This window comes from Arachis hypogaea, chromosome 17 (genome assembly GCF_003086295.3).
Source record: "Arachis hypogaea cultivar Tifrunner chromosome 17, arahy.Tifrunner.gnm2.J5K5, whole genome shotgun sequence".
NCBI lineage: Eukaryota > Viridiplantae > Streptophyta > Magnoliopsida > Fabales > Fabaceae > Arachis > Arachis hypogaea.
The window spans coordinates 88,971,216-88,980,501 of NC_092052.1; the positions used below are offsets into that span (position 1 = coordinate 88,971,216).

The 9,286-nt window shown below is 37.7% G+C and overlaps 1 non-coding gene across 1 annotated transcript; it reads right to left on the minus strand.

Moving 5' to 3' along the window:
• Positions 1-8,457: 8,457 nt before the first annotated feature.
• Positions 8,458-8,565, minus strand: LOC112767875 (small nucleolar RNA R71). Its single transcript, XR_003185315.1, has one exon. It is a non-coding gene; the product is annotated as a small nucleolar RNA R71 (small nucleolar RNA).
• Between the last annotated feature and the right edge of the window lie 721 nt (positions 8,566-9,286).

Here is a 9,286-nt window from a genome sequence, read left to right on the forward strand (position 1 = left end):
TAAAAACTACTAGGAATAGACTAAAAACTAACTAAAACATACTCTAAACTATATGAAATTATCCCTAAAAAGCGTATAAAATATCCGCTCATCATGAAGTCACAAAAACAATTGAGAAAGCAAAAACAAAGTGAAAAACATAATGAAAAATAGAACACCCTGGAGGAGATACTTACTGGCATTTAAACGCCAGTAAAGGTAGCAGAATGGGCGTTAAACGCCCAGTCTGGCACCATTCTGGGTGTTTAACGCCAGAAAAGGGCACCAGACTGGCGTTTAACGCCAGAAATGGGCAAGAAGCTGGTGTTAAACGCCAGAAATGGGCAGCAGCCTGGCGTTTAACGCCAGGATTGGCAGAAAGGGGCATTTTGCATGCCACTTGGTGCAGGGATGAGATATCCTTAACACCTCAGGATCTGTGGACCCCACAGGATCCCCACCTACCCCACCACTCTCTCTCTTCTTCACCCATTCACCAATCACCTCAACACCTCTTCCCCAAAAATCCCTCTCCTATCAAATCCTACCATTCTCTTCACCACTCACATCCATCCTCCATAAAACCCCACCTACCTCACCATTCAAATTCAAACCACTTTCCTTCCCAAACCCACCCTCTATAGCCGAACCATACACACCCCTCTCACCCCTATATAAACTCATCTTCACTCCTTCATTTTCACACAACCTAAACACCACTTCTCCCCCTTTGGCCGAAACACAAAGCCCACTCCATCTCCTCTATTTCTTCTTTTTCTACTCTCTTCTTTCATCTTTTGCTCGAGGATGAGCAACCTTCTAAATTTGGTGTGGTAAAAGCTAAAGCTTTTTGTTTTTCCATAACCATTTATGGCACCAAAGACCGAAGAAACCTCTAGAAAGAGGAAAGGGAAGGCAAAAGCTTCCACCTCTGAGTCATGGGAGATGGAGAAATTCCTCTCAAGGGTGCATCAAGACCACTTCTATGAAGTTGTGGCCAAGAAGAAGGTGATCCCCGAGGTCCCTTTCAAACTCAAAAAGAATGAGTATCCGGAGATCTGACATGAGATCCGAAGAAAAGGTTGGGAAGTTCTCACCAACCCCATTCAACAAGTCGGAATCTTAATGGTTCAAGAGTTCGATGCCAACGCATGGATCACCAAGAACCATGATCAAAGTGTGAACCTGGACCCCAAGAATTGGCTTACAATGGTCCGAGGGAAATACTTGGATTTTAGTACGAGAAATGTAAGGTTTCAACTTTGATCAAAGGTTGGACCAAGTCCTCATGGACATATGTGAAGAGGGTGCTCAATGGAAGAGAGATTCAAGAGGGAAGCTAGTTTAACTAAGAAGGCATGACCTCAAGCCTGTGGCTAGGGGATGGTTGGAGTTCATCCAACGCTCAATCATTCCCACTAGCAATCGGTCCGAAGCTACTATAGACCGGGCTATCATGATACATAGCATCATGATTAGAGAGGAAGTGGAAGTTCATGAGGTTATATCCCAAGAACTCTACAAGGTGGCAGACAAGTCCTCCCCTTTGGCAAGGTTAGCCTTCCCTCATCTCATTTGTCACCTTTGCGATTCGGTTGGAATTGACATAGAGGGAGACATTCTCATTGATGAGGACAAACCCATCACTAAGAAAAGGATGCAGAAAACAAGAGAACCTCATCAAGAGCATGAGGAAATTCCTCATCATGAAATCCCTGAGATGCCTCAAGGGATGCATCTTCCTCCATAAAACTATTGGGAGCAAATCAACACCTCCCTAGGAGAATTAAGTTCCAACATGGGACAACTAAGGATGGAGCACCAAGAGCATTCCATCCTCCTCCATGAAATTAGAGAAGATCAAAGAACCATGAGAGAGGAGCAACAAAGGCAAGGAAGAGACATTGAGGAGCTCAAGCACTCCATAAGATCTTCAAGAGGAAGAACAAGCCGCCATCACTAAGGTGGACCCGTTCTTTAACTTCCTTGTTCTTTATTTCCCTGTTTTTCGAAAATTATGCTTTATGTTTATCTATGTTTGTGTCTTTATTACATGATCATTAGTGTCTATGCCTTAAAGCTATGAAAATGAATCCATCACCTTTCTTAAATGAAAAATGTTTTCAATTGAAAAAGAAAAATAAGTGCATGAATTTCAAATTTTAAAATAGTTTAATTATTTTGATGTGGCGGCAATACTATTGTCTTTCTGAATGAATGCTTGAACAGTGCATATTTTTGAAGTTGACTGTTTATGAATGTTAAAATTGTTGGCTCTTGAAAGAATGAAAGGAAAAGGAGAAATGTTATCTGATGATCTGAAAAATCATAAAATTGATTCTTGAGGCAAGAAAAAGCTGTGAAAAGCTTGCCCAAAAAAAAAGAGAGAAAAAAATAAGAAAAGCAAGCAGAAAAAGCCAATACCCCTTTAAACCAAAAGGCAAGGGTGATAAAAAGGATCCAAGGCTTTGAGCATCAGTGGATAGGAGGGCCCACAGGAATAAATCCTGGCCTAAGCGGCTAAACAAAGTTGTCCCTAACCATGTGCTTGTGGCGTGAAGGTATCAAGCGAAAACTTGAGACTGAGCGGTTAAAGTCGAGGTCCAAAGTAAAAAGAAGAGTGTGCTTAAGAACCCTGGACACCTCTAATTAGGGACTCTAGCAAAGCTGAGTCACAATCTGAAAAGGTTCACCCAGTTATGTGTCTGTCGCATTTATGTATCCGGTGGTAATACTGGAAAACAAAGTGCTTAGGGCCACGGCCAAGACTCATAAAGTAGCTCTGTTCAAGAATCAACATACTTAACTAGGAGAATCGATAACACTATCTGGATTTTGAGTTCCTATAGATGCCAATCCTTCTGAACTTCAAGGGATAAAGTGAGATGCCAAAACTGTTCAGAAGCAAAAAAGCTAAAAGCCCCGCTCATCTAATTAATACTGATCTTCATAGATGTTTTTAGAATTCATTGGACATTCTCTTCTTTTTATCCTATTTTATTTTTAGTTGCTTGGGGACAAGAAACAATTTAAGTTTGGTGTTATGATGATCGGATAATTTATACGCTTTTTGGCATTGTTTTTAGTATGTTTTTAGTATATTTTAATTAGTTTTTGTTATATTTTTATTAGTTTTTAAATAATAAACACTCTTCTGGACTTTACTATGAGTTTGTATGTTTTTCTGTGATTTTAGGTATTTTCTGGCTGAAATTGAGGGACCTGAGCAAAAATCTGATTCAGAGGCTGAAAAAGGACTGCGGATGCTGTTGGATTCTGACCTCCCTGCACTGAAAGTGGATTTTCTGGAGCTGCAAAAGCCCAATTGGCCTCTCTCAATTGCGTTGGAAAGTAGACATCCTGGGCTTTCCAGCAATATATAATAATCCATACTTTGCCCGAGATTTGATGGCCCGAACAGGCATTCTAAGTCAGCTCAAGAATTCTGGCGTTTAACTCCAAAACTGGCACAAAAGCTGGAGTTAAATGCCCAAACTGGCACAAAAGCTGGTGTTTAACTCCAAGAAAAGTCTCTACGCATGAAAGCTTCAATGCTCAGCCCAAGCACACACCAAGTGGGCCCAGAAGAAGATTTCTGCATTAATTACTGATTTCTGTAAACCCTAGGCTACTAGTTCTCCATAAATAGGACCTTTTGCTATTGTATTTTCATCATCATGGGACGTTTAGTCCTTAGACCTTTGAGGCTGGCCATTCGGCCATGCTTACACTATTTTTTCTTATGTATTTTCAACGGTGGAGTTTCTACACACCAGAGATTAAGGTGTCGAGCTCTGCTGTTCTTCATGAATTAATACAAAGTACTATTGTTTTTCTATTCAACTCAAGTCTATTTCTTCTCCAAGATATTCATTCGTTCTTCAACTTGATGAATGTGATGATCCGTGACACTAATCATCATTCTCACCTATGAACATGTGCCTGACAAATACCTCTGTTCTACTAGCAATGGCTTGAATGCGTATCTCTTGGGTTTCTAATCTAAGATTGGAACCTTCATGGTATAGGCTAGAATTATTGGCGGCCATTCCTGAGATGCGGAAAGTCTAAACCTTGTCTATGGTATTCCGAGTAGGATATAGGAAGGGATGACTGTGACAAGCTTCAAACTCGCAATTGTGGGGTGTGTGACAGACGCAAAAGGATCAATGGATCCTATTCCAACATGATCGAGAACCGACAGCTGATTAGCCGATGCTGTGACATAGCATCAGGACCATTTTCACTGAGAGGACGGGATGTAGCCATTGAAAACGGTGATACCCAACATAAAGCTTGCCACGGAAATGAGTATGAATTATTGGAAGAAGGCAATAGGAAAGCAGAGGTTCAAGGGGAACAAAGCATCTTCATACGCTTATCTGAAATCCACCAATGAATTACATAAGTATCTGATGAGCGGATAATTTATAGGCTTTTTGGCATTGTTTTTAGTATGTTTTTAGTAGAATCTAGTTACTTTTAGGGATGTTTTCAATAGTTTTTATGCTAAATTCACATTTCTAGACTTTACTATGAGTTTGTGTGTTTTTCTGTGATTTCAGGTATTATCTGGCTGAAATTGAGGGACTTGAGCAAAAATCAGATTCAGAGGTTGAAAAAGGACTACTGATGGTGTTGGATTCTGACCTCCCTGCACTCAAAATGGATTTTCAAGAGCTACAGAACTCAAAATGGCGCGCTTCCAATTGCGTTAGAAAGTAGACATCCAGGGATTTCCAGAAATATATAATAGTCTATACTTTGGCCAAGTTTAGATGACGTAAAAGGGTGTTGAACGCCAGTTCTACGCTGTTGTCTGGAGTTAAACGCCAGAAACACGTCACAAACCAGAGTTTAACGCCAAAAACACGTTACAACCTGGCGTTCAACTCCAAGAATGACCTCTGCACATGTAACATTCAAGCTCAGCCCAAGCACACACCAAGTGGGCTCCGGAAGTGGATTTATGCATCAATTACTTACTTGTGTAAACCCTAGTAGCTAGTTTATTATAAATAGGACTTTTTACTATTGCATTAGACATCTTCGGATCATCCTGGATTGTATTTTTGATCCTGTGATCACGTTTTGAGTGCTGGCCATTCGGCCATGCCTGGACCTTTCACTTATGTATTTTCAACGGTAGAGTTTCTACACTCCATAGATTAAGGTGTGGAGCTCTGCTGTTCCTCAAAGATTAATGCAAAGTACTACTATTTTTCTATTCAATTCAACTTGTTCCGCTTCTAAGATATTCATTCGCACTTCAACCTGAATGTGATAAACGTGACAATCATCATCATTCCCTATGAACGCGTGCCTGACAACCACTTCCGTTCTACCTTAGATTGAATGAGTATCTCTTGGATCTCTTAATCAGAATCTTCGTGGTGTAAGCTAGATTGATAGCGGCATTCATGAGAATCTAGAAAGTCTAAACCTTATCTGTGGTATTCCGAGTAGGATTTTGGGATTGAATGACTGTGACGAACTTCAAACTCGCGAGTGCTGGGCGTAGTGACAGACACAAAAGGAGGGTGAATCCTATTCCAGTATGATCGAAAACCTCAGATGATTAGCCGTGCTGTGACAGAGCATTTGGATCATTTTCACAAGAGGATAGGATGCAGCCATTGGCAAGGGTGATGCCTCCAAACGATTAGCCATGCAGTGACAGCGCATCGGACCATTTTCCAAAGAGGGTTAAAAGTAGCCATTGACAACGGTGATGTCCTTACATAAAGCCAGCCATGTAAAGGAGTAAGATTGATTGGATGAAGACAGCAGGAAAGCAGAGGTTCAGAGGAAGGAATGCATCTCTATACGCTTATCTGAAATTCTAACTAATGAATTGCATAAGTATTTCTATCCTTAGTTTATGTTTACTTATTATTTAATTTCGAAAACTCAATAACCTTTTGATATCCGCCTGACTGAGATTTACAAGGTGACCATAGCTTGCTTCATACCAACAATCTCCGTGGGATCGACCCTTACTCACGTAAGGTTTATTACTTGGACGACCCAGTGCACTTGCTGGTTAGTTGTATCGAAGTTGTGAATGAAAAACGATTTATTAAGACGTGCGTACAGAGTTTTTGGCGCCGTTGCCGGGGATTGTTCGAGTTTGGACAACTGACGGTTCATCTTGTTGCTCAGATTAGGTAATTTTCTTTTTTGTTTTATTTTCAAAAATTTTTCAAAAATCTTTCAAAAATTTTCTCCTTTGTTTTCGAAAAAATTTTAAAATATAAATCATTTCAAAAATATTTTTCTTCAGAATTTTTAAGAATGAATTCTAGTGTTTCATGATGATTTGTTGAATCCTGGCTGGCTGTGAAGCCATGTCCAAATTCCTTTGGACTGAGGATTCAACTAATCACTTCAATGCATGTAATAGCATACTAAAGCTTGGCTGGCTATTAAGCCATGCCTAACCCTCAGATTGGAGCTTTAGACTAAAGAGCACAAGATTCCTGGAATTCATATTAAAAATTTTGGAATCCTTATTTTTCTTTTTCAAAGTAATCTTCGAAAAATCCAAAAAAAATTAGAAAATCATAAAAATAAAAAATATTTCATGTTTCTTGTTTGAGTCTTGAGTCAAGTTGAAAGTTTGGTGTCAATTGCATATCCATCTTGCATTTTTCGAAAAATTCATGCATTCATAGTGTTCTTTATGATCTTCAAGTTGTTCTTGGTAGGTCTTCTTGTTTGATCTTGATGTTTTCTTGTTTTGCATCTTTTCTTGTTTTACATATGCATTCTTGCATTCATAGTATCTATACATAAAAAATTTTTAAGTTTGGTGTCTTGCATGTTTTCTTTGCATTAAAAATTTTTCAAAAATATGTTCTTGATGTTCATCATGATCTTCAAAGTGTTCTTGGTATTCATCTTGACATTCATAGCATTCTTGCATGCATTCATTGTTTTGATCCATAACTTTCATGCATTGCATCATTTTCATGTTTTTCTCTCTCATCATTAAAAATTCAAAAATCAAAAAAATATCTTCTCCTTTTTCTTCTCATAAATTCGTAAATTTGACTTGACTTTTTCAAAACTTTTTAAAATTAAGTTGCTTCTTTAGTGTCAAATCAAATTTTCAATTTAAAAATCTTATCTTTTTCAAAATCTTTTTCAAAAATCAAATCTTTTTCATTTTTCTTAGTTATTTTCGAAAATTTTAAAAAAATATTTTTCAAAAATTTTTTTCTTATCTTTATCACAGAATTTTCGAAAATAACATCATCAATTAATGTTTTGATTCAAAAATTTCAAGTTTGTTACTTGCTTGTTAAGAAAGATTCAAACTTTGAGTTCTAGAATCATATCTTGTGATTTCTTGTGAATCAAGTCATTAATTGTGATTTTAAAAATCAAATCTATTTTCAAAACTAATTTCAATCATATCTTTTCAAAAATATCTCTTTATCTTATCTTTTTTCAAAATTTGATTTTAAAATATCTTCTCTAATTTCTTATCTTCTAATCTTTTCAAAATTGATTTTCAAAATTTGTTTCAACTAACTAACTAACTTTTTGTTTGTTTCTTATCTTTTTCAAAACTACCTAACTAACTCTCTCTCTCTCTCTAATTTTCGAAAATATCTTCCCTCTTTTTCAAAATTTCTTTTTAATTAACTAATTAATTTAATTGTTGATTTTAATTTTCGAAAATTACTAACCTTTTTCAAAAACTATTTTCGAAAATCACTAACTCTTTTTCAAAAATTATTTTCGAAAATTCTTTCTCTCTCTCTTATCTCCTTTTATTTATTTATTCATCTACTGACACTTCATCTCACCCAAATTCGAACCCACTTTTCTATCTGTGTTCGAATTTTTTCTTCTTCTTTTCTTCTACTCACAGAGGGACCTTTATACTATGGTAAAAAGGACCCCTATTATTATTATTTTTCTGTCATTCTTTTTCATATGAGCAGGAGCAAAGACGAGAACATTCTTGTTGAAGCAGATCCAGAACCTGAAAGGACTCTGAAGAGAAAACTAAGAGAAGCTAAAATACAACAATCCAGAGATAACCTTACAGAAATTTTCGAACAGGAAGAGGAGATGGCAGCTGAAAATAATAATAATGCAAGGAGGATGCTTGGTGACTTTACTGCACCTAATTCTAATTTACATGGAAGAAGCATCTCCATTCCTGCCATTGGAGCAAACAATTTTTAGCTGAAACCTCAATTAGTTTCTCTGATGCAGCAGAACTGCAAGTTTCATGGACTTCCATCTGAAGATCCTTTTCAGTTCTTAACTGAATTCTTGCAGATATGTGATACTGTTAAGACTAATAGAGTAGATCCTGAAGTCTACAGGCTCATGCTTTTCCCTTTTGCTGTGAGAGACAGAGCTAGAATATGGTTGGACTCTCAACCTAAGGATAGCCTGAACTCTTGGGATAAGCTGGTCACGGCTTTCTTAGCCATGTTCTTTCCTCCTCAAAAGCTGAGCAAGCTTAGAGTGGATGTTCAAACCTTTAGACAGAAAGAAGGTGAATCCCTCTATGAAGCTTGGGAAAGATACAAGCAGCTGACCAAAAAGTGTCCTTCTGACATGCTTTCAGAATAGACCATCCTGGATATATTCTATGATGGTTTATCTGAGCTATCAAAGATGTCATTGGATACTTTTGCAGGTGGATCCATTCACCTAAAGAAAATGCCTGCAGAAGCTCAAGAACTCATTGACATGGTTGCTAATAACCAGTTTATGTACACTTTTGAGAGGAATTCTGTGAGTAATGGGACGCCTATGAAGAAGGGAGTTCTTGAAATTGATACTCTGAATGCCATATTGGCTCAGAATAAAATATTGACTCAGCAAGTCAATATGATTTCTCAGAGTCTGAATGGAATACAAGTTGCATCCAACAGTACTCAAGAGGCGCCTTCTGAAGAAGAGTCCTATGATCCTGAAAACCCTGCAATAGCAGAGGTGAATTACTTAGGTGAACCTTATGAAAACACCTATAACTCATCATGGAGAAACCACCCAAATCTCTCATGGAAGGATCAACAAAAGCCTCAACAAGGCTTTAATAATGGTTGAAGAAATAGGTTTAACAATAGTAAACCTTTTCCATCATCCACTCAGCAACAGACAGAGAACTCTGAACAAAATACCTCTAATTTAGCAAACTTAGTCTCTGATCTATCTAAGGCCACTGTAAGTTTCATGAATGAAACAAGGTCCTCCATTAGAAATTTGGAGGCACAAGTGGGCCAGCTGAGTAAAAGGATCACTGAAATCCCTCCTAGTACTCTCCCAAGCAATACAGAAG